The sequence below is a fragment of the Dioscorea cayenensis genome, chromosome 4 (assembly GCF_009730915.1).
Source record: "Dioscorea cayenensis subsp. rotundata cultivar TDr96_F1 chromosome 4, TDr96_F1_v2_PseudoChromosome.rev07_lg8_w22 25.fasta, whole genome shotgun sequence".
Classification (NCBI taxonomy): domain Eukaryota; kingdom Viridiplantae; phylum Streptophyta; class Magnoliopsida; order Dioscoreales; family Dioscoreaceae; genus Dioscorea; species Dioscorea cayenensis.
This window is the reverse complement of record NC_052474.1, coordinates 12,104,134-12,127,046: the sequence shown is the minus strand read 5'-3', so window position 1 is coordinate 12,127,046 and position 22,913 is coordinate 12,104,134. Positions and strand designations below refer to the sequence as shown.

General features: G+C 43.2%; 1 non-coding gene across 1 annotated transcript; it reads left to right on the top strand.

Annotated features, from left to right (window-relative positions):
- The first annotated feature begins 4,533 nt into the window (after positions 1–4,533).
- LOC120259657 lies at positions 4,534–4,640 on the top strand. The gene has a single exon (XR_005536214.1). It is a non-coding gene; the product is annotated as a small nucleolar RNA R71 (small nucleolar RNA).
- Positions 4,641–22,913: the final 18,273 nt, after the last annotated feature.

Genomic DNA, 22,913 nt, shown 5'->3' with positions numbered 1-22,913 from the left:
AGTAATAATACTTCCTTGGCCCCGTGGAATACTACGACCCCTATGTCACTCACAGGGTATTACTTGGTGATCCCGTACACTTGCGGCCAATCAATCAAGATGACAAGGAGGCATTCTTTCTCCGAGAGCCCCCGTGAGGTAAGAGGAGGTACGTTAAGCTGAGTGACATTAAACAAGCCCTTCTTGTGAGGCAACCCAAGTATTACTAATTTTCTAGGTTTTAGCTAGTGTTTGCACGAATAAGAGCTTAAGTGTTGGTGTCTTGATCTTTTACATGCTATTCTTGTGATTTTCTTGTGGATCTTAGTTGTTTTCAAGTACTTAATTGTGTTTTAGCGAAGTTTCTTGGTTGTTTGAGCATGTTTTTAATGTTTCTCTGGTTACTTTTGGATAATATGCACATGCTTAGAGTACCTGTAAATGTTCAAATATTTTCTGCTAAGTCTGTGATTTTGACAATATGTTGCCTCGATGAAAAGTGTGGATTCGGGAGTGTTTTGGTGGAGTTCTATAGCAGGCACTGTAGTAATTTACTATAGCAGTTACTGTTCACATGCTGCAGAAAATCAGATTTGCAAAAATCCACATGGGCAAGTGGAAATTCCACATGCCCGTGTGGATGCCCGATTCCAGCCCTTTATAAAGTCGCGACTTGTACTGATTTGGGGATCCATCTTTCATCCCTCTCTCCATCTTTTCTCTAACTTTTGTTAGCTCAGCGGCTAGGGTTTAGAGGGGCTTTAGCAAGGTTTTTGGAGTGGTTCTACGGTTTTGACACCGTGTTTCTCTTAGAAGATAGTTATTGGGGGAGCTTTTGTCGGCATCGATCCGGCGAGATGTGCCCTAGGCTTGACAAGGGGACCTTTGGAGAGGATGAGGCTACTCCACAAGACCATTGACACGAATGCCGAGGGGGTTTTCTTATGGATTATGTATTTCTACTTTCGATTTCGTTATTGATTGTGTCTTGCTCAATGGAGAGCTAAACCCCCTAGTGGGTACTTGGACGTTTAAACCCTAGGATGTTATTATTTCATTGACCTTTTATTATATTTTCCTTAATTGATGTCTTTAATTGAGTTCCAATCTTTAAAGCTTGTTGAATGATTTCTCCCTTAGAATGACACTAGGGTTGAGAGTCCATCTTGGTAGCCTTTGTGGATGAGTGACACACCATGAGGGTTAGACATTGCTAGATTGAAGAGGGTTGAGAGGGTGAGTCGAGAGATAGCTGTACAATTAATCAAACAGGTTGATTAGCCAATACTGCGGAAATCCACACTACCGTGTGGAATTTCCACATGCCCGTGTGGATCCATGGGGCGTGAAACCCGAATGGCCGCACCTTAAAAATTCAACAACGCACCGTGAAATCACTTCTTCTTCGTTCTAAAACACAAATCATCTTTCGAATTGAAGAGACGAAGCATTTTTCACTAAATTAATCAATGGAAACCATGAATTGGCAAAGAAAATGATAAATAGGACTTACCGACGAGATGGGATGAGAAAATGAAGAGCCGGCCGGAAAAACTTGCAAAAATCCTACCAAATCGGCCCTATGAAGCCGGAGAATGATGTGAGACTTTTTTCAGACGAATAGAGGACGTGAAGAGGGAGAGAAACTAGTCTTCTTCGAAAAGAACTCACGCCCCTTGGCGTTCTGTGCATCCACACGGGAGCGTGGAAATTGCCCACGCCCGTGCGCCTCATTACAAGGGAGCCACAAGGGCACACGCACGCCGTTGTGCGCTCTTAGGAAAACACTCCTTCGACTCTGACTGCTCTCGCACGGGCGTGTGGAAAATACCCACGCCCATGCGCCCGACCCACAGGGGCAGCCGCAGGCCCCTGTGGCTTCCCTGGACATCCGAGAAAAATACCAAGTGTTCTACACGCCCGTGCGGAAATTCCGCACGGGCGTGGACATTCACATGCCCAACTCGCAGGGGCAGCTACACGCCCCTGTGTTTTCTTGGGATGGAGAGAACTCCTTTGCAGCATTTTGCACGGGCGTGTGGAAATTACCAACGCCCGTGTGTAATTCACAAGGTCACCCACAGGGGCGAGTCCACGCCCCTGTGTGCTCTTGGGATAATCTGCTCAACTCTGCAGGAATTCACACACCCATGAGGAAATTACCAACGGGCGTGTGACAGTCGCATGGTCGCTCATAGGGGCAGCCGCACGCCCCTGTGCCTTCTCTGGATGAGCTCGCAATACAAATCCACGGGCATACGGAAATTCCACATGCCCGTGTGTCTTCACTGGATGCCTTAGAAAAATCTGCAGGCTCTGTAGAAAATTTCTGAACATGTTCACACACTCAAAGCCTGCCTAGTGTGCAAGTTTTACCAATGAAAAACATGGAATAAAGCTCAAACGACATAACTTCGCCAATTCCACATGAAAACACACGATTAATATTCAAAGCTCACAAGGAAATCTCAGCACAAGCATCTAAAAATCAAGACACCAACACTTAACAATTTATTCATGCAAAACACTACATTATTCAACTAAGAAAAACAGTAACCACTTGGGTTGCCTCCTAAGAAGAGCTTGCTTAACGTTACTAAGCTTGATGTACCTTGTCTTACCTCACGGGGGTTCATAGATGAAGGTTGCCCTCTTACCCATGGCTTTAAAGCATGATGTGCACAATCTCTTGAATGTAGAGGGTGTATTATTGGGCATGGGATCACTTAGCAATGATTCATCCAACTCCTTCCGTTCACGGACGTCTCCAACAACCTTGGAGTGTTTCCGGTGGTGCCTCCTAGCCCTCTTCATTTTCCGGAGCACCTTATTCAGGATCTCCGGGGTAGATGGTATTTCTTCCGTCGCACCAAGCATCATTACTTCTTCATAATCCTCCTCTTGGTCGAACAAACCCTCGTATGGGTCTGGATTGAACATTTCCTGCATGTATTCATCAACAATCTCATCAGTAGTGTCTAGAAAGTATAAAGTATCATCAAAATCAAGGGAATGCCGCATGGCTTCAGCAAGGCGGTATGTGAGCTTGTCATCTCCAACTCTCAAAGTTAGCTTTCTGCCGTCCATGTCAATCAATGCCTTGGAAGTCCGCAAGAACGGACTCCCAAGTATCAAGGGTACATTCGCATCCTCATCGACATCTAGCACTACAAAGTCGACCGAAAAAATGTACTTGTCCACCTTGACAAGCACGTCTTCAATGATGCCTCTCGGATGTCGCACTGTTCGGTCCGCTAGTTGCAAAGTCATCCGAGTAGGCCTAGGCTCGACCAAGCCTAGATTTTGAAAGAAAGTGTATGGCATGACGTTGATACTAGCCCCAGAGTCCGCAAATGCCATTTCCTCACCTAAATTGCCAATATTACACGTAATGATGAAGCTTCCCGGGTCTTTCTTCTTGTTCGGCATGTTCTTTTTGCAATACCGCCAAGCATGGAGCATCTAAAATCACTGAAGCACTTTCCTCCAACTTCCTCTTGTTAGTCAACAAGTCTTTCAAGAACTTCGCATACTTAGGCATCTAGGCCAATGCCTTAACAAAAGGAATATTGATGTGGAGTTGCTTGAACAAACTCATGAACTTCTTGTACTATTCATCCCCTTGGTCATACGTCAATCTAGAGGGATAAGGGATTCTTGGCTTGAAAGGTGGGGGTGCCACCTCTTTCTCTTTGCTCGTCCCCTCTTCTACCTTTATAACCTCGGGTGCATGTTCTTTTGGCTTCTCACTCGGAAGCCTACCTTCAACCTCACGACCACTTCTCAAAGTGATCGCCTTCACATGCTCTCTAGGGTTGGTCTCTGTATTGCTCGGTAAGCTTCCATGTGGCCTTTCAGAGAGAGACTTCACAATTTGCCCCACCTGATTTTCAAGGTTATGCAAAGAAGCGGTGTGGTTGCGAAGTGTATCCTCGACTGATTCAAACCTTGTATTTGCAGATTGCACAAATCTAGCCAAGTGCTTCTCTAAGTCAGTCATTCGGGTTTCCAAACCGGAGACTCTGTTTTCCACCTGAGGGGCTTGTTGTTGTTGTTGGAAACCCGGTGGCCCCATGGCCTTTTGTGGACCCTGATTACTCCATGAGAAATTGGGATGATTCTTCCAACCCGAATTGTAGGTATTGCTATATGGGTTTCCTTGAGGTCTCATGCATTTACCTACAAAATCAACGTTCTCCACCGAAGAACCATCACCAATAGAGATTGGGCAATCGGAGGGAGCATGTCTTCCACCACACCCGTTGCAATTAGACACGGGCGCCACTCTATTTGGATTTAGAAGATCTAACTTCTTACTCAAACTCTCCACTTGAGCGGCCAATGAAGTTACCGCATCTATTTCATGGAGACCTGCCACTTTTTTCTTCTCCCTAGCGTTCCATTGGTAGCTGTTTAACCCCATTTCTTTAATTAACTGGCGGGCCTCATCTGGGATCTTGCTACCTAAGGTACCTCCTCCTGCTGCATCCAAAAGTTGCCTTGTACTCGGATTCAAAACCATTATAAAAACTCTGAACAATCACCCACTCCGGGAATCCGTATTGTGGGTACTTTCTCAGGAGCTCCTTGAACCTTTCCCATGTCTCGAATAGAGACTCCAATTCCAACTGAATAAAGGATGAGATCTCATTCCTAAGCTTTGCAGATTTTCCGGGAGGGAAATAACGGGCAAGAAAAGCTTCTACCATCTCCTCCCATGTGGTGATTGATGCTCTAGGTAATGAGTGTAGCCACTGCTTCGCTTTCCCCTTTAGTAAAAATAGGAAGGCTCTCAACTTGATGGAATCATCCGTCACTCTGTTTATCTTCAGCATATCACACACCTCGAGAAAACTCTCTATATGACTGTTTGGATCCTCATTGGCCAATCCGTTGAACTGTGCGGATTGCTGCAACATGTGGATGAATGCCGACTTCAACTCAAAGTTCTGAGATGTAATCAGGGGATGCACAATTCTCGATTGTGTCCCCAACACTGAAGGTCTGGCATAATCGAATAATGTTCGCTGTTGTTCGTTCTGTTCTGCCATGTTTTCAGATTCTTCCACTTCCAAATCAGCTAAATTAGACTGTTCTTGCACAGGATCTTTCCCTTTTCTTCTAAGTGTACGTTCAAGCTCAGGATCTCCTTCAATCAATATTGAGGGATTCCCTCGGGTCATAACCTGGAGCTGCACCCAAAAAGAAAGAAAAAGAAATCAGAACGATGATAGAATAAGAAGATATAAAATAGAATGTATGGTGAAATATCTAAGAAAACAAAGTGCAAAGTATCTCTAAACGCCTACTCCCCGGAAATGGCGCCAAAAACTTGACAAGGTCCACTTGTGTATATCCCGCAAGTGCACGGGTTTGTCGAAGTAATAATCCCGGATGAGCGGGTATCAAATCCACAGGGAGTAGGGAATAAAAACACTTAATTCACTTCTTAGCTATGTGAAAGATAAATAGTGATAAGTGTGACAATGATTCAATTCTCAAAGGTAAAAGCAACAAGTAAGAGAGCACGAGTAAAGGAGAAGGTAAGGCAATCGAAAAAAATGGGTACTCGGATAATGCTCCGCCTAGGACGAGCGCTTCAAGTGCAAGCACCCTCTATTATGCTTCCTAATCAATGTAATAGTGAGTCGTGGAAATCCTTCATTACATAGTCCCAAATCTAAGGTCAACTATGCCTAACTCCATACATGTCCCGGAGGAGAAATCGAACAATCTCAACACCTCTCACTCGCATAGAGTTGCAATGAGCTCTAGGGATTCCAAGTGATAAATCTCTTCCTAATTATAAACCTAACCCTTTGGTCCAGGTGGAAGGTCCCTAACCACGATTAAGCCCTAGATACTAAGATCACCTTAACGCTTCAATCCGTTGTACTCGCAACTAAGCCCCAGCGGAGGGCCATCCCTTAGACCATTCACTCTATTATGGCCACAAAGAACTCGAGGAACGGAGGTAGAATCTATCACGTCGGAGGGGAAAGGGGATGCTCCTGTATCTCTCGACTCACTCTCTCAACCCTCTCCAACCTAGCTTTGTCTAACACTCGTGGTGTGTCACTCAGTCACAAGGTTACCAACAAGAACTCTCAATCCTAGTGTCACTCTAGGGGAAATGCTCATACAATCAAGCATTCAAGGTTGGAACTCACAACAAACATCAATTAATTGAAAGCATAATAAAGAGATTCAATGAAACGAATACATCCTAGGGTTCAAAAATACCCAAGTACCCACTAGGGGTTAAGCTCTCCATGGAGCTAAGTACAATCAAATGAATAGAATGTAAAAGCAATGAATCCATAGAAAAACACCCCCGATGGTCGTGTCAATGGTCTTGTGAAGAGTCCTCTACTTGTCATCCAAGGATTCCCTCATCTGGTATAGGATATGCCTCAACGGAAGCTCCCCTACCAACCTTCTTCTTAAGGAATGACGATGTCAGAGCAGTAGAACCTCTCCAAAACCCTAGCCAATACCCCTCAAAACCCTAGCCGAAGCCCTCTCTCAAGTTAGGGAAAAGATGGAGAAGAAAATGCTGAAATCGGGGTTGAATCGGCTTTAAATAGGGCTAGAGTCGGGCGACTACACGGGCCTGTGGATTTTTCACACGCCCATGTGGAATTTCCACACCGGCGTGGATAATTTCAACACGGCCGTATGGATTCGCTAAATTCCTGTTTTCTCGGCCGGCTGTGAACAGTGCTGCTATAGCACCTTGCCATAGTGTTGCTACAGTGCTCTGCTACAGTATCCGTCCTAAATAGCTTCCTGAATCCATACTTTCATCTGGGTAACGCAAACGGACACACGTTCACATCGTGGATCACTTGCTTCTTCAAAGATAGACAAGTTGGTGGAGCTCTTGTTCTATGTGCGTAAGTCGGAATGCTCGAGTGTGACTGCCCTTGTTCCCCTTCAAATGGATGTGCCAACTAAAATACGAGGAGGTTGGCACACACTCTAGCAACTCACACATGACCTATGTCTTGGCGTTTGAACCTTAGCAAGATTTCCTCCAAAATCGGTGCATTACGATCCACATTGGCTTCTTTCCTTCATACTTGGCCTCACAACCCTACTTGCACGAAAGTAACATAAAAACACACATATTAGTGTAAAAACCCGAGAAAAGTAATACTCAACATAAAGAATGAACGCTTCGCATTCATATCGCACAAGCACTTATCAATAGCGGAGCATCCCCTTTCTCCTCTGGTGTGATTTATCCTACCTCCATGTTCCTAGAGTTCTTTGCGGTCACAATAGAGTGAAGTGCTAAGAGAGGAACTCCGCTGGGGCTTAGTTACGCGAGTAATAGAGTGAAGTGTTGAAGAAATCATTAGTATCTGGGATTTAATTGTGACTAGGGGTGTTTTGCCTGGACCAATGGGTTAGATCTACATATAGGAATAGGGTTTATCACTTGGAATCCCTAGAGCTTCTTGCAACTGTACACAGTGTGAAGTGTTGAGATTGAGTGATTTCTCCACCGGGGCATAGTATGGAGTTAGTCTGAGTACCCCACTTTCTATCGATTGCCTTTCCTCTCATTTTATCGTGGCTCTCTTTCTTATTTTCTTTAGTCTTGTTCACATTGATTTTATCCAGACTATTATTGTTTCATCTTCACTTAGTTAAGTAGCAATCGTTGTGTTTCTATTTACTTATCCCTATGGATACAATAACCCACTCACTTGGGATTTATTGCTTCGACAAACCCGTGCACTTGGGGGTCACACACAAAGGGCGTTGTCAAGCAACCCCTTGTATGGGTCTGGATTCATCATTTCCTATCCATATTGATCAATTAGTTCATCGGTAGTGTCAAGAAAGTAAAGAGTATCATGAAAGTCAAGAGAATGTCGCATGGCTTCGGCGAGGCGGTATGGAAGCTGGTTATCGCCAGCCCTCAGTGTCCACTCCCTGCCGTCCACATCGATAAATGCCTTGGAAGTAGGCAAGAATGGCCTCCTAAGTATCAAAGGAATATCAACATCCTCATCTACATCTAATACTACAAAAATATACAGGAAATATGTATTTGTTGACCTTCATAAGTACGTCTTCGATAATGCCCCTTGGATGTCTAACCGTTCAGTCCGCCAATTGAAGTGTCATCCAAGTGGGCCTAGGCTCTCCCAAGCCTAGCTTCTGATAGAACAAGTATGGCATGATGTTGATACTAGCCCTTGATCTACCAATACCATTTCTTCACCCATGTTACCAATGTTGCACTGAATAACAAAGCTTCTGGGGTCTTTCTTCTTATTCGGTATATTCTTTTGCTACACCGCCGAACAAAAGGCATCTAAGATTACCGATGCACTTTCCTCCAACTTCCTCTTGTTGGTCAAAAGATCCTTCTAAAACTTTGCATACCGAGGCATTTGGGATAATGACTTCACAAAGGGAATGTTGATGTGCAATTGCTTTAATAAACCCAAAAACTTCTTGTATTGCTCATCGTTTTGATCGTTCTTCAACCTTGAAAGATAAGGGATTCTTGGCTTGTAAGTTTGGGGTGCCACCTCCTTCTCTTTGTTTACTCTCTTCTCAACCTCTATGACCTCGGGTGCTTCAACATTGTTCTTCTCACTTGGAAGCCTACCCTCAACCTCATGATCACTTCTCAAAGTGATCGCCTTCACATGTTCTATTGGATTGGTTTCAGTGTTACTAGGCAGGCTTCATTGTGGCATCTCTGACATCGTCTTCGCAATTTGCCCCACTTGATTTTCTAGAGTGTGTAATGACGCGGTATGGTTGCGAAGTGTAGCTTCGGCCGATTGGAACCTTGTATCTGATGATTAGATGAATCGTGTCAAAGCTTTCTCTAAGTCAGTCATTCGGGTATCCAAGCCTGAAACTCTTTTCTCCATATTCGGGGCTTGTTGTTGTTGTTGGAAACCTGGTGGTACCGTGGCCTTTTGTTACTCTTGATTATTCCAAAAAATGTTCAGATGGATCCTCTAACCCGGATTGTAGGTATTGCTATATGGATTTTCTTGGCCCCTCATCGCATTACCTACTGATAAATGCTTGTGTGATAAGAATGCGAAGTGTTCTTTCCCTATAATAAGCATTACTTTTATCAGGTTTAAGCGGTAATACATGTGTATTTGTGTTCTTTTGCGCAGGTAGGGTTGTGAAGATATGTTTTAAGAAAAGAAGCCAAAAGCAGATCGCGAACACACTATTTGATGAAATCTTGGAAGGAACAAACGTGACGACACAATTTGGGCTCAAAGATACGTGAATTTGTGCCAACCTCCATGTTTTCAAGCAATCACAATGATTTGGAGGGGAATAAGGGCAGTCACATTTGCGTATCCCGACTTGTGCATTGTTACCAAGATCCTCACAAATGAACCCATTTATTGAAGAAGCGACGCGATCTACGGCATAAATGTGTGCCCGTTTATGTTACCTCGATGAAAAGTGGATTCGAGAGTGTTTTTTGGTGGAGGACTGTAGCAGGTTACTACAACAAAACACTGCTATAATTTATTGTAGCAGTTACTGTTCACAGCCGGCCGAAAATCAGGATTCCAGAGAATTCACACGGGCAAGTGGAAATTCCACACGCCCGTGTGGATGCCCAATTCGAGCCCTCTAAAAGCCAAGATTCAGCCCCGATTTCTGGATCTTTTCCACTATCTTTTCTTCCACCTTTCTCCATCTTTGGAGGTGCCGGTGGCTATTGTTTGGAGAGGCTTTGGCAAGGCTTTGGAGAGATTTGACGGCCTTCGACACCGTGTTTCTTTCGGAAGAGAGCTATTGGGGAAGCTTTTGTCGGCACCGATCTGGCGAGGTGTGCCCTAGGTTTGATGAGAGGACCTTTGAAGAAGATGTGGCCGATCCACAAGACCTTCGACATGAACAAAAGGGGGTTTTCATTCATGGACTGCATCCCTATACTTTTGATTTCATTATCTATTGTATTTTGCAACATGGAGAGCTAAACCCCTAGTGAATACTTGGGTATTTGTGAATCCTAGGATGTATTCATTTCATTGAATCTCTTTATTATGCTTTCAATTAATTGATGTTTATTGTGAGTTCCAATCTTGTATGCTTGATTGTATGAATACTCTCCTAGAGTGACACTACGGTTGAGAGTTCTTGTTGGTAACTCTTGTGAGTGAGTGACACACCATGAGAGTTAGATAAAGCTAGGTTAGAGAGGGTTGAGAGGGTGAGTTTAGAGGTAGCGGAGCGTCCCCTTTCTCCTCCGGTGATCTATCCTACGTCCACGTTCCAAGAGTTCTTTGCTGCTATAGTAGAGTGAATAGGGGAAGGGATGACCTTCCTCTGGGGCTTAGTTGCGAGTGCAACGGAGTGAAGCGTTGAAGTGATTTTAGCATTTAGGGCTTAATTGTGGCTAGGGATCTTTCACCAGGACGAAAGGGTTAGGTCTATACATAGGAATAGGGTTTATCATTTGGAATCATTAGAGCTCATTACAATTCTATACGAGTGCGAGGTGTTGAAATTGTTCGATTTCTCCTCCGGGACATGTATAGAGTTAGGCGTGGTTGACCTTAGATTTGGGATCATGTAATTAAGGATTTCCACGACTCATTGTTGCATCAATTAGGAAGTATAATAGAGGGTTCTTGCACTTGAAACGATTGTCCTAGGCGGAACAATATCCGGGTACCACATTTATCGTCGATTGCCTCTCCTATCTTTTACTTGCGCCTCTTTTATCTTTACTTATATTCATTTGCATTGAGTTTGTTTTCACATCACTTTCAACATATTTTCATTTTACACTTTGCTATTTTAACTATTTATCATTAATTCAATTTCACACTTTCTTATTCTTCCAACATTCTCATTTATTTTCTTTTGTCATGTCTTCCTTTTTCTTGCAAGGAGTTTAAATGATGATTGATCTGCTAATTGCTCTGTATTATTGAGTTGAAGCTCTGAGTGAAAAAGTTGATAGAATTATTGCTTCACAACAATAGAGCGTTCCTTGTTGCAACACATATCATCCAATTGAAAAGGGCTACCCAAACTTCTTGTGGAATAGTGATAGACAATATTGGGAAGCACCACAAGAGGAATGTCAAAAGGATGAGATAATTGGAGACGATGCACTTCAATTGCAAAAAAGTATTAGCTAATTTTATTGAAGCAACTGATGTCCATGTCCTAAATATTGAGACCACACTAAGATGTCATGAAACCTTCTTTAGAAACTTTGAGCATCAATTAGGAGGGATACTTGACACAATCTCCAAGGAACAACAAGTATTTGAGTAAGCAATTCAAGTTCCTTATAGAAATGATGTGGTAGTGAACAACAATGAAGAAGTTGGGCAAATTGAGTACATTGGTGCAGAGAATGAAAAGGAAGAAGCTGAATACCATTTTGAGATTTTGCACTGTGTGAATGAAGGTTGTGCTTGTGAGCGAGAAACCTTTCAAGGGGATTTACTAGTGCCATGTTCTTTTCAAGCTGAAAATACACAAGAAGAAGTAAATCCTAAGGTAATGGAACAAGCACCATTTTTTGGGATTGATCTTCATAAATTGCAAGAAAGAGATTTTGGGTTTGGAAGATGATGTGGGTAGGAAATTGAAGTCATCTAATGACCCACCTATGCTAAGCTTGGATAATTCCCAACCCAAATTGTTTCCTTGGAGGCCAAAGGTAAGATGGTTGGACTCTCCAACAAATATTTCACCCCGGCAAGTAGAATTTTGGTTTAAAGAAAGTAGCTATGAAATGTCTAGTTGAGAGGAATACACTCTTTTCATGCCTCATAAGGCAAGGAAGAGGTACGTCAAGCTAAGTGACGTAAAACAAGCGCTTCTTGGGAGGCAACCCAAGTTTATAATGTTTTTCTAGTTTTTAGTTAGTATTTGCATGAATAAGGCATTGAGTGTTGGTGTCTTGATTCTTAGGTGCTTTCACTGTGATTTTCTTTTGGACATTGTGGTGTTATCATGTGCCTAATCATGTGTGGCGAAGAATCTTGGTCGCTTGAGCGTGTTTTCCGTGTTTTCTCTGGTTAAAATTGTATTGTTGGGTAGGCTTTGAGTGTATATTTGTGTTCAGGAATTTTCTGCAGTGCCTGCAAAGTTTTCTAAGTGTCTAGAGAAAACACACGCCCGTGTGGAATTTTTGCACGGTCGTGCATTTTTGTTCAGAGCTGATCCAGAGACGGCATAGGGGCGTGGACTTGCCCCTGTGAGCGACCTTGTGATGGTCCACGCCCGTGCGGAATTTCCGCACGAGCGTCTGTTTCTCTGCAGAGAATTTCTCCTCCATCCCGAGAAGACACAGGGGCGTGCGTGCGCACGTGAGTGCCCAGATAAGGGATCAAGCTCTGTATGGAATTGTCGCACAGGCGTGTGAAACACTTAGAAAATTTTCTCGATTGGACAGAGAAGCCACAGAGGCATGCGTCTGCCCCTGTGGGTCTCTCTTAGGGAGTCACACGTGCGTGGGTAATTTCCGCACACCCGTGTGGATGCACAAAAACTCAAGAGCCGTGGGTTTCCTTTACAATCTTTTCGGTTTTCTTCATCTTTACACTCCTAATTACTTGAGTTTTCCGGCCATTTTCTACTCTCTCATTCTCATTTCGTCGGTAAGCTTTTCTTTCTCTTTTCTTTGCCCAATCTTTATTTATTTTGCAGCACCAGCGTCATCTTCACCAGCAGCAGCAGCAGATGCACCAGCAATTGACACCTACACTAGAGGCGTCTTTACCTTCTCTGTTCTTATTTTTCGCATTTTATTTTGGACTTGTATGCTCAGAAAGGATCCTCCTTCTGAGTTTATCTTTTAGTTTTCTCTCAAGTCGGATTTCATTGCTCTATTTTTTTTATATATACTCGAGTTGTTTTTGTTTATTGAGCTTCAATGAACCCCTTTGTGTATGCGTCCAGATGGTCTTGTCAGTATGGAAATTGAGGATTAGTCATAGACACGGTCAATGTGTTTTACACTTGGCTGTGTGTACTTGATAACCCGTTGGAATTTAACTCCCAAGGATTTAGCTCAATAAAACACACCACTAGGAGTTTGGGGAGTATTGTTTCAATTGCACACTTCCAAATGTGTTCTAAATTGTATTACTTTTATTGTGCTTGCATGTGTACATTGAGGGCAATGCACATCTTAAGTATGGGGGGAGTTCACATTGCACATGTCTTTTACACAAGTTTTTATTTACATACATGGTCACGTAACCAATGGCGGTTCACCTTAGTTGCAATGATTGTATTCTTGAGCTTAGGAAAATTTTTAACATTGAATGTTTTCATGCTCTAGTTCTTGCTTGAATTTCTAGGAATTTTTGCCCGATTGACACTTGTTGCACTACTCACTCTTTGAACTCTTTTGGAAATATATGTTTGATGTATAAGGGACTAGTTATAGTTATTTCTTTGTGTTAATTCTGCAAAAAAAATGTAAAAAATGAAAAGAAGGAACAAAATAGTTTTATTGTTTATTTGTGCTTGTTGGGTGGAAAGAGCTACCACCTATGATGTATGAAGCTACTCTCATAAGTCGGATACTAGTTATGCCCTAATGAGAGAAAGAGCTATCTCATAGGATGAGTGAAATCTACCTCTCCGGTAGAAAGAGCTACCACCTCGAATGTGTGAAAGCCACCTTAGCGGCCTCTTTGGAAAGGGCTACTTAGAGGATGTGTGAAGCTACTACCATCTTAGAAAATTTTGTTACTTTTTGTAGATAAATAAGTCCCTTATACATAGAACTTTGAGGAGTATACCTTGGGCTGACTTGAGTGAGTTCACACTCTTACACGATTTCGGGTTTGTTGTCCTTTTTGATTCAGGTTTTTAGTTAGAGCATTGATTTTTCGTATTGAGCGTTGGAATTTCCCGTATTTGTAGAATGCTCTCTTTGTATGCTTTTGGTGAACCTAAGGCCAAGCATTTCCAATATTTCCTTCATCTATGCTTTAATGTTTTAATTTTTGCTTGAGGACAAGCAAAAGCTTAAGTGTGGGGGAGTTTGATAAGTGCTTGTATGATAAGAATGCGAAGTATTCTTTCCCTACAATGAGTATTACTTTTATCAGGTTAATGCGCTAATACATATGTATTTGTGTTCTTTTGCGCAGGTAGGGTTGTGAAGATATGTTTTACAAAAAAGCCAAAAGTAGATCGCGAATGCACTATTTGATGAAATCTTGGAAGGAATAAACGCGAAGACACAATTTGGGCTCAAAGATACGTGAATTTGTGCCAAACTCCATGTATTCAAGCAATTACAATGATTTGGAGGGGCACAAGGGCAGTCACATTTGCGTATCCTGACTTGTGCATTGTTACCAAGATCCTCACAAATGAAGCTATTTATTGAAGAAGCGACGCGATCTACGGCGTAAACGTGTGCCCGTTTATGTTACCTCGATGAAAAGTGGATTTGGGAGTGTTTTTTGGTGGAGTACTGTAGCAGGTTACTACAGCAAAACACTGATGTAATTTATTGTAGCACTTACTGTTCACAGCTGGCCGAAAATCAGGATTCCAGAGAATTCACACGGGCAAGTGGAAATTTGATGAGTCCGCAAGAGCACGGGTTGTCAAGTAATACCACATGCGTGACACGGGAGTCGTATTCCACTGGGGTCCCAAGAGCTGCTATTACTCTCCCCTAGACAGCACTGTCTAGTCTACCAAATATAGGATTAAAACAAGATAAGGAAAATAACAAAAAGAAAAGAAACTATAAACACATGGACTAAGGGTCACCACACAAGCATACTAAGGAAGCAAGTAATAATGAAAGTGCGAGGTCTCCGAGCTAGGATCCCCTCTGGACTACTAAAGCTAGATGGATGCTAGAATTACAAAAGCAGCGGTGGTTGGACCAAGAGACATCCAAAAAAATAGATCACCCCGATGGTTACGGTGGTAATCCCTAATCCAATAAGAGTATTGGCTCGGAATCTCTTCCGACCAAATCCTCCTACGATCGCATTACAATTAGGGGAATCTCAAATTAGGGCCGAAACTTAACCTAGGTACAACGCTAATGGTTGGAGGGGTATGAAATACCCAATGGTCATGGTGTATTCATACATGTATCCCTTCCAAGCAAGGTGTGTCTATTATAAGGGCGATGGTCACGCACTAAATATAACCTAGAAGTTGAATCACAAAGTTCTCATGCAAAACAACACATCAAAGAGCACCAAGCAAGGATCACAAACCACACAAATGCAATAAATGTAAATCAAAGCATCTATACAAGCAAGTTCATCCCAAGGTTCACTGGATGCCCGGTGACCTTGGGAGTCTTGTTCATCATCAACAAAGGAGCAAGTGTAGAAGATAAGAGATGCAAAGAAAAGCTTATGACAAACTCCCCTAAGATGAAGACTAGAAGGTGGTGATGAGAACTCGTCAGATCCGCGCCGGCGAGCTCCTAGATCGTTTTCCTTGAGTGTAACCTTCTTCTCCCTTTGATTTGCCCCTCAGATCTGCCTTCTCCCGCAGCCTTGAAGCTCTAGAGGATGATGGTGGAGAGTGGTGGCCAAAAGTCCCTTAATTGATGCCCTAACAAGCCATATATATGCCCAGATCCCGATCGGTAAATGGGTCAGTATACCAGCCATATGCCGACCCCTCGGGAATTTCAGTTTTCTACTGAGAAGCCCGTGATGAGCTATAGTGATCCCGGACAGGAAACTCCATTTTGTTGCCGAATTCATCCCCAATCGCGTCGCCGAGCCCCAAGGGCTTCTAATGGGCCTGAAATGTAAAAATAACACAATTTAAACCAAAAGGGCATCGATTCAACAAATAAATATAAAGAATAATACAAAAACAAATACATGCAAAATACGTACTTTTTAGACATTTATCAAAATTCCACACGCCCGTGTGGATGCCCGATCGAGCCCTTTAAAAAGCAGCGATTCAGCCCCGATTTACGGATCTTTTTCTCCTATCTTTTCTTCCACCTTTCCCCATCTTTGGAGGCGCCGGTGGCTAGGGTTTGGAGAGGCTTTGGCAAGGCTTTGGAGAGATTTGACGGCCTTTGACACCGTGTTTTCTTCGGAAGAGTGCTATTGGGGAAGCTTTCATCGGCACCGATACGGCGAGGTGTGCACTAGGTTTGACGAGAGGACTTTGAAGAAGATGCGGCCGATCCACAAGACCTTCGACATGAACAAAAGGGGGTTTTCATTCATGGATTGCATCTCTATACTTTTGATTTCATTATCTATTGTATTTTGCTCCATGGAGAGCTAAACCCCTAGTGAATACATGGGTATTTGTGAACCCTAGGATGCATTCGTTTCATTGAATCTCTTTATTATGTTTTCAATTAATTGATGTTTTAATTGAGTTCCAATCTTGTATGCTTGATTGAGTGAATACTCCCTTAGAGTGACACTAGGGTTAAGAGTTCTTATTGGTAACCCTTGTGAGTGAGTGACACACCATGACAGTTAGACAAAGCTAGATTGGAAAGGGTTGAGAGGGTGAGTCGAGATGTAGCAGAGCGTCCTCTTTCCCCTCCGGTGTGATTTATTCTACCTCCAATTCCCCGAGTTCCTTGTGGTCATAGTAGAGTGAATTGGTGATAAGTGCTTGTGCGATATGAATACGAAGCGTTCATTCCTTATGTTGAGCATTACTTTTCTCAGGTTTTTACATTAATATGTGTGTTTTTATGTTACTTTTATGCAGGTAGGGTTGTGAGGCCGAGTATGAAGGAAATAGGCCAATGTGGATCATAATGCACCTATTTTGGAGGAGATCTTGCTAAGGTTCAAACACGAAGACATAGGTCAGGTGTGAGATGTTAGAGTGTGTGCCAACCTCCTCGCATTCGAGTGAGCACACCCATTTGTAGGGGCACAAAGGCAGTCACACTCGAGCATTCCGATTTATGCACATAAGAACGAGAGCTCCACCAACATGTATATCATTGAAGAAGCAAGTGATTCACGACGTAAACGTGTGCCCGTTTGTCTTACCCCAATGAAAATATGGAATTGGGAAGTTATTCAGGTCGAAGACTGTAGCAGAGCAATGCAGCATGTACTGTAGTACCACTGTTCACAGCCGGCCGAGAAATCAGAGAAATAGAGAATCCACACGGACGTGTGGAAATTATCCACGGCCGTGTGGAAATTCCGCACGGGCGCGTGTACCGTCGACGCCCGTGGAGTCGCCCGATTCAAGCCCTATTTAAAGCCGATTCAGCCCCGATTTTGGTATTCTTTTCTCCATCTTTTCCCCAACTTGAGAGAGGGCTTCAGCTAGGGTTTTGAGAGGTATTGGCTCGGGTTTTGGATAGGTTCTACAGCTTGGACATCGCGCGTTGTTTGGAAGAAGGTTATTGGGAGAGCTTTCGTCGGCATCAATCCGGCGAGGTGTATCCTAGGCCGGACAAAGGATCCCTTGCAATGAGTAGAGGACTCTCCACAAGACCATCGACATGACGATCGAGGGGGTTTCTTTATGGATTCATTGCTTTTACATTCAATTTCTTTGATTGTACTTAGCTCCATGAAGATCTAAACCCCTAGTGGGTACTTGGGTGATTGTGAACCCTAGGATGTATTCGTTTCATTGAACTTCTTTATTATGCTTTCAATAAATTGGTGTTTATTATGAGTTCCAACCTTGAATGCTTGATTGTATGAACATTTCCCCTAGAGTAACACTAGGGTTGAGAGTTCTTGTTGGTAACCTTGTGAGTGAGTGACACACCACGAGCATTAGACAAAGCTAGGTTGGAGAGGGTTGAGAGGATGAGTCGAGAGGTACATGAGCGTCCCTTTTCCCCTCCAACGTGATAGATTCTACCTCCATTCCTCGAGTTCTGTGCAGCCATAATAGAATGAATGGTCTAAGGGATGAATCTCCGCTAGGGCTTAGTTGCGCGTGCAACGGAGTGAAGCGTTGAGGGGATCTTAGTATATAGGGCTTAATTGTGGTTAGGGACCTTCCGCCTAGACCAAAGGGTTAGGTCTATAATTAGGAAGAGATTTATCACCTGGAATCCCTTGAGCTTATTGCAACTTTATTCGAGTGCGAGGTTGAGAGGTTATTTAATCTCTCCTCCGGGACATGAATAGAGTTAGGCATAGTTGACCTTATATTTGGGACTATGTATGTAAGGATTTCCACGACTCACCATTGCATTGATTAGGAAGCATAATAGAGAGTTCTTGCACTTGAAGCGATTATCCTAGGTGAAGCATCATCCGAGTACCCCATCTTTATCGATTGCCTTACCTCCGCTACTTTTTGCTCTCTTACTTGTTGCTTTTTAATTGTTGAGAATTGAATCATTGTCACACTTATCATTGTTGATATTCCACATAGCTAAGAATCGAATTAAGTGTCTTTACTCCCTACTCCCTGTGGATTCGATACCCGCTCACCCGGGATTATTACTTTGACAAACCCATGCACTTGCGGGATATACACAAGGGGATCTTGTCAATTGGCTAAGGGATGATCTTCCGCTGGTGCTTAGTTGCGAGTGCAATGGAGTGAAGTGTTGAAGTGATTTTAGCATCTAGGGCTTAATTGTGGCTAGGGACATTCCGCTTGAACCAAAGAGTTAGGTCTACATATTGGAAGAGGATTTATCGCTTGGAATCCGTAGAACTCATTGCAATTCTATACGAGTGCGGGTTGAGAGATTGTTCAATTTCTCCTCCGGGACATGTATAGGGTTAGGCATGGTTGACCATAGATTTGGGACCATGTATTATAGGATCTCCACGACTCATTAATGCATTAGTTAAAAAGTATAATAGAGTGTTTTGCACTTGAAACGATTGTCCTAGGCAGAATAATATCCGGGTACCTCATTTATCATCGATTGCCTCCTTTATCTTTTACTTGTGCTTCCTTTATCTTTTCTTATTTTCATTTGCATTGGGTTTGTTTTCACATCACTATCAACAAATTTTTATTCTAGTTAAATAGCAATCTTGGTGGTTTCAAGCACTATTCCCTGTGGATTTGACTACCCTCTCACCTGGGTATTATTACTCTGACACAAGTGTACTTGTAGGACATACGCAAGGGACGTTGTCAAAGTCACATTCAAGTATTCTGGCTTGTGCATATATAGCAACATCTCCATCAATATAGTTGTTTATTGAAGAAGCAAAGCGATTTATGATGTAATTGTGTTCCCGTTTACGTTACCTCGATGAGAACATGGATTCGCGAGTATTTCGGGCTGGTATTATTATAGGCACTGTAGCAAACACTGTAGTGATTCATTGTAGCAGGTACTATTCACAGTCCTTAGAGAAAAGTGATTTTCAGAGAATCCGCATGGGCGTGTGGAAGTTCTACACGCTCGTGCGTTAATTCCACAGGCCCGTGTGGTGAATCCACAGGGGCGTGTGGATTCTTGATTCCAGCCCTATTTTAGGCCGATTTCAGCCCCGATTTCAGCATTCTTTTCACCATCTTTTCCCCAACTGTCAAGATGACAACGGCTAGGGTTTTTAGAGGTATTGGCAAGGGCTTTGGAGTGGTTCTATGGCTTTGACATCGCGCTCCACTTGGAAGAAGGTTATTGAGGGAGCTTTCGTCGACACCGATCGGGCGAGGTGTGCCCTAGGCCGGACAAGGAGACCTTTGGAGGAGACGATGCCACTCCACAAGACCATCGACATGACTACCGAGGGGGTTTTTTCTATGGATTACTTGTTTTTACATTCATTTTCATTGTTGATTGTAACTAGCTCCATGGAGAACTAAACCCCATAGTGGGCACTTGGATTTGTGAACCCTGAGATGTTTTTGTTTCATTAAACATTCTATTATGCTTTCATTAATTGATGTATTAATTGAGTTCCAATCTTATATGCTTGATTGATTGAATACTCCCTTAGAGTGACACTAGGGTTGAGGGTTCTTATTGGTAACCCTTGTGAGTGAGTGACACACCACGAGAGATAGACAAAGCTAGATTGCAGAGGGTTGAGAGGGAGAGTCGAGAGGTAGCGGAGCGTCCTCTTTCTCCTACGATGTGATTTATCCTACATCCATTTCCTCAAGTTTTTTGCGGTCATAGTAGAGTGAATGGGCTAAGAGATGACCTTCCGCTGGGGCTTAGTTGTAGAGGTAACGGAGTGAAGCGTTGAAGTGATTTTAGCACCTAGGGCTTAATTGTGACTAGGAACCTCTCACCTGGACTGATAAGTGCTTGTGCGATATGAATGCTGACGTTCATTCCTTATATGTTGAGCTACTTTTCTGAGGGTTTTTACATTAATATGTGTGTTTTTATGTTACTTTTTATGCGGGTAGGGTTGTGAGGCCGAGTATGAAGGAAATAGGCCAATGTGGATCATAATGCACCTATTTTTGGAGGAGATCTTGCTAAGGTTCAAACGCGAAGACATAGGTCGGTGTGAGATGCTAGAGTGTGTGCCAACCTCCTCGTGATTCGAGTGAGCACATTCATTTGGAGGGCACAAAGGCGGTCACACTTTCGAACATTCGATTTATGCATATAAGAACAAGAGATCCACCAATGTGCACATCATTGAAGAGGCAAGTGATTCACGGCGTAGCGTGTGCCCGTTTGCTACTCCCAATGAAAGTATGGAATTTGGGAGTATTTACGGCATGGGAGTATCGCAAAGTTCTCGTAGCAAGTACTTTAACTGACCCGGCCGAGAAATCGGAGAAGCAGAGAATCCACACGCAGGCGTGTGGAAATTATCCACGCCCGTGTGGAAATTGCATGAGGGCATGTGGCATTATACACTGCGTGCGATCGCTCGATTCTGCCCCTATTTAAAGCCGATTTCAGCCCCAATTTTGGTATTCTTTTCTCCATCTTTTCCCCAACTTGTGAGAGGGCTTCGGCTAGGGTTTTGAGGGGTATTGACCAAGGTTTTGGAGAGGTTCTACGGCTCTGACATCGTGATTCCATTAGGAAGAAGGTTGGCAGGGGAGCTTCGATCGAGGCGTATCCTATACCGGACGAAGGAATCCTTGGATGACGAGTAGAGGACTTTCCACAAGACCATCGACACGACTATCGAGGGGGTTCCTTTATGGATTCATTGCTTTTACATTCAATTTCTTTGATTGTACTTAGTTCCATGGAGAGCTAAACCCCTAGTGGGTACTTAGGTGATTGTGAACCCTAGATGTATTCGTTTCATTGAACTTCTTTATTATGCTTTCAATAAATTAATGTTTATTGTGAGTTCCAACCTTGAATGCTTGATTGTATGAACATTTCCCCTAGAGTGACACTAGGGTTGAGAGTTCTTGTTGGTAACGTTGTGAGTGAGTGACACACCACTAGCGTTAGACAAAGCTAGGTTGGAGAGGATTGAGAGGGTGAGTCGAGAGGTACAGGAGCGTCCCCTTTCCCCTCCGACGTGATAGATTCTACCTCCGTTCCTTGAGTTCTTTGCGGGCATAATAGAGTGAATGGTCTAAGGGATGAACCTCCATTGGGGCCTAGTTGCGCGTGCAATGGAGTGAAGCGTTGAGGGGATCTTAATATCTAGGGCTTAATTTTGGCTAGGGACCTTCCGCCTGGACCAAAGGGTTAGGTTTATAATTAGGAAGTGATTTATCAGTTGGAATCCCTAGAGCCCATTGCAACTTTGTTCGAGTGCGAGGTTGAGGGGTTACTTAATCTCTCCTCCGGGACATGAATAGAGTTTGGCATAGTTGACCTTAGATTTGGGACTATGTATGTAAGGATTTCTACGACTCGCCATTGATTAGGAAGCATAATAGAGAGTTCTTCCACTTGAAGCGATTATCCTAGGTGAAGCATCATCCGAGTACCCCATCTTTATCGATTGCCTTACCTCCTCCTTACTTTTGCTCTCTTACTTGTTGCTTTTAATTGTTGAGAATTGAATCATTATCACACTTATCATTGTTGATACTCCACATAGCTAAGAATCGAATTAAGTGTCTTTACTCCCTACTCCCTGTGGATTCGACCCCGCTCACCCAGGATTATTACTTCGATAAACCCGTGCATTTGCGGGATATAAGCAAGGGGATCTTGTCATGGACCAAAAGGTTAGGTCTATCTCTAGGAAGAGGGTTTATCACTTGAAATCACTAGAACTCCATGCGATTCTATCCGAGTGCGAGGTGTTGAGATTGTTCGATTTCTCCTCCAGGACATGGTATAGAGTTAGTCACGGTTGACCTTAGATTTGGGACCGTTGATAAGTGCTTGTGCAATAAGAATACGAAGTGTTCTTTCCTTGTGTTGAGCATTACTTTTCTCGGATTTTAATGCTAACATGGGTGCATTTATGTTACCTTTATGCAGGTAGGGTTGTGAGGCCGATCATGAGAGAAAGAAGCCAATGTGGATCATAATGCACTAATTTTGGAGGAAATCTTACTAAGGTTCAAACACGAAAACATAGGTAGGGTTCTAGATTCATTAATGTGTGCCAACCTCCTCGTACCCGAGTTAGCACAACTATTTGGAGGGGCACAAGGGCAGTCACATTCAAGCATTTCGACTTGTACATATAGAATAAGATCTCCACCAATATGTCTGTTATTGAAGAAGCAAGGCGATCCATGACGTAAATGTGTGCCCATTTGCGTTACCTCGATGAAAGTATGAATTCGGGAGTATTTCAGACTGGTACTGTAGCACAGTACTATAGAAAACACTGTAGTAAAGATATTGTAGCAGTACTATTTAATGCCGGTGGAGAAAACAGGAAAATATAGAATCCAAACGGGCATGTGGAAATTGCACACGCCTGTGTGAAAAATCCACAGGAGCGCCCACATGGGCATGTGGATTCCCTATTCCAGCCCTTTAAAAACCGATTTCAGCCCCAATTTCAGCATTCTTTTCTCCATCTTTTCCCCAACTTGAGAGAGGGTGGCGGCTAGGGTTTGAGAGGTATTGGCTAGGGCTTTGG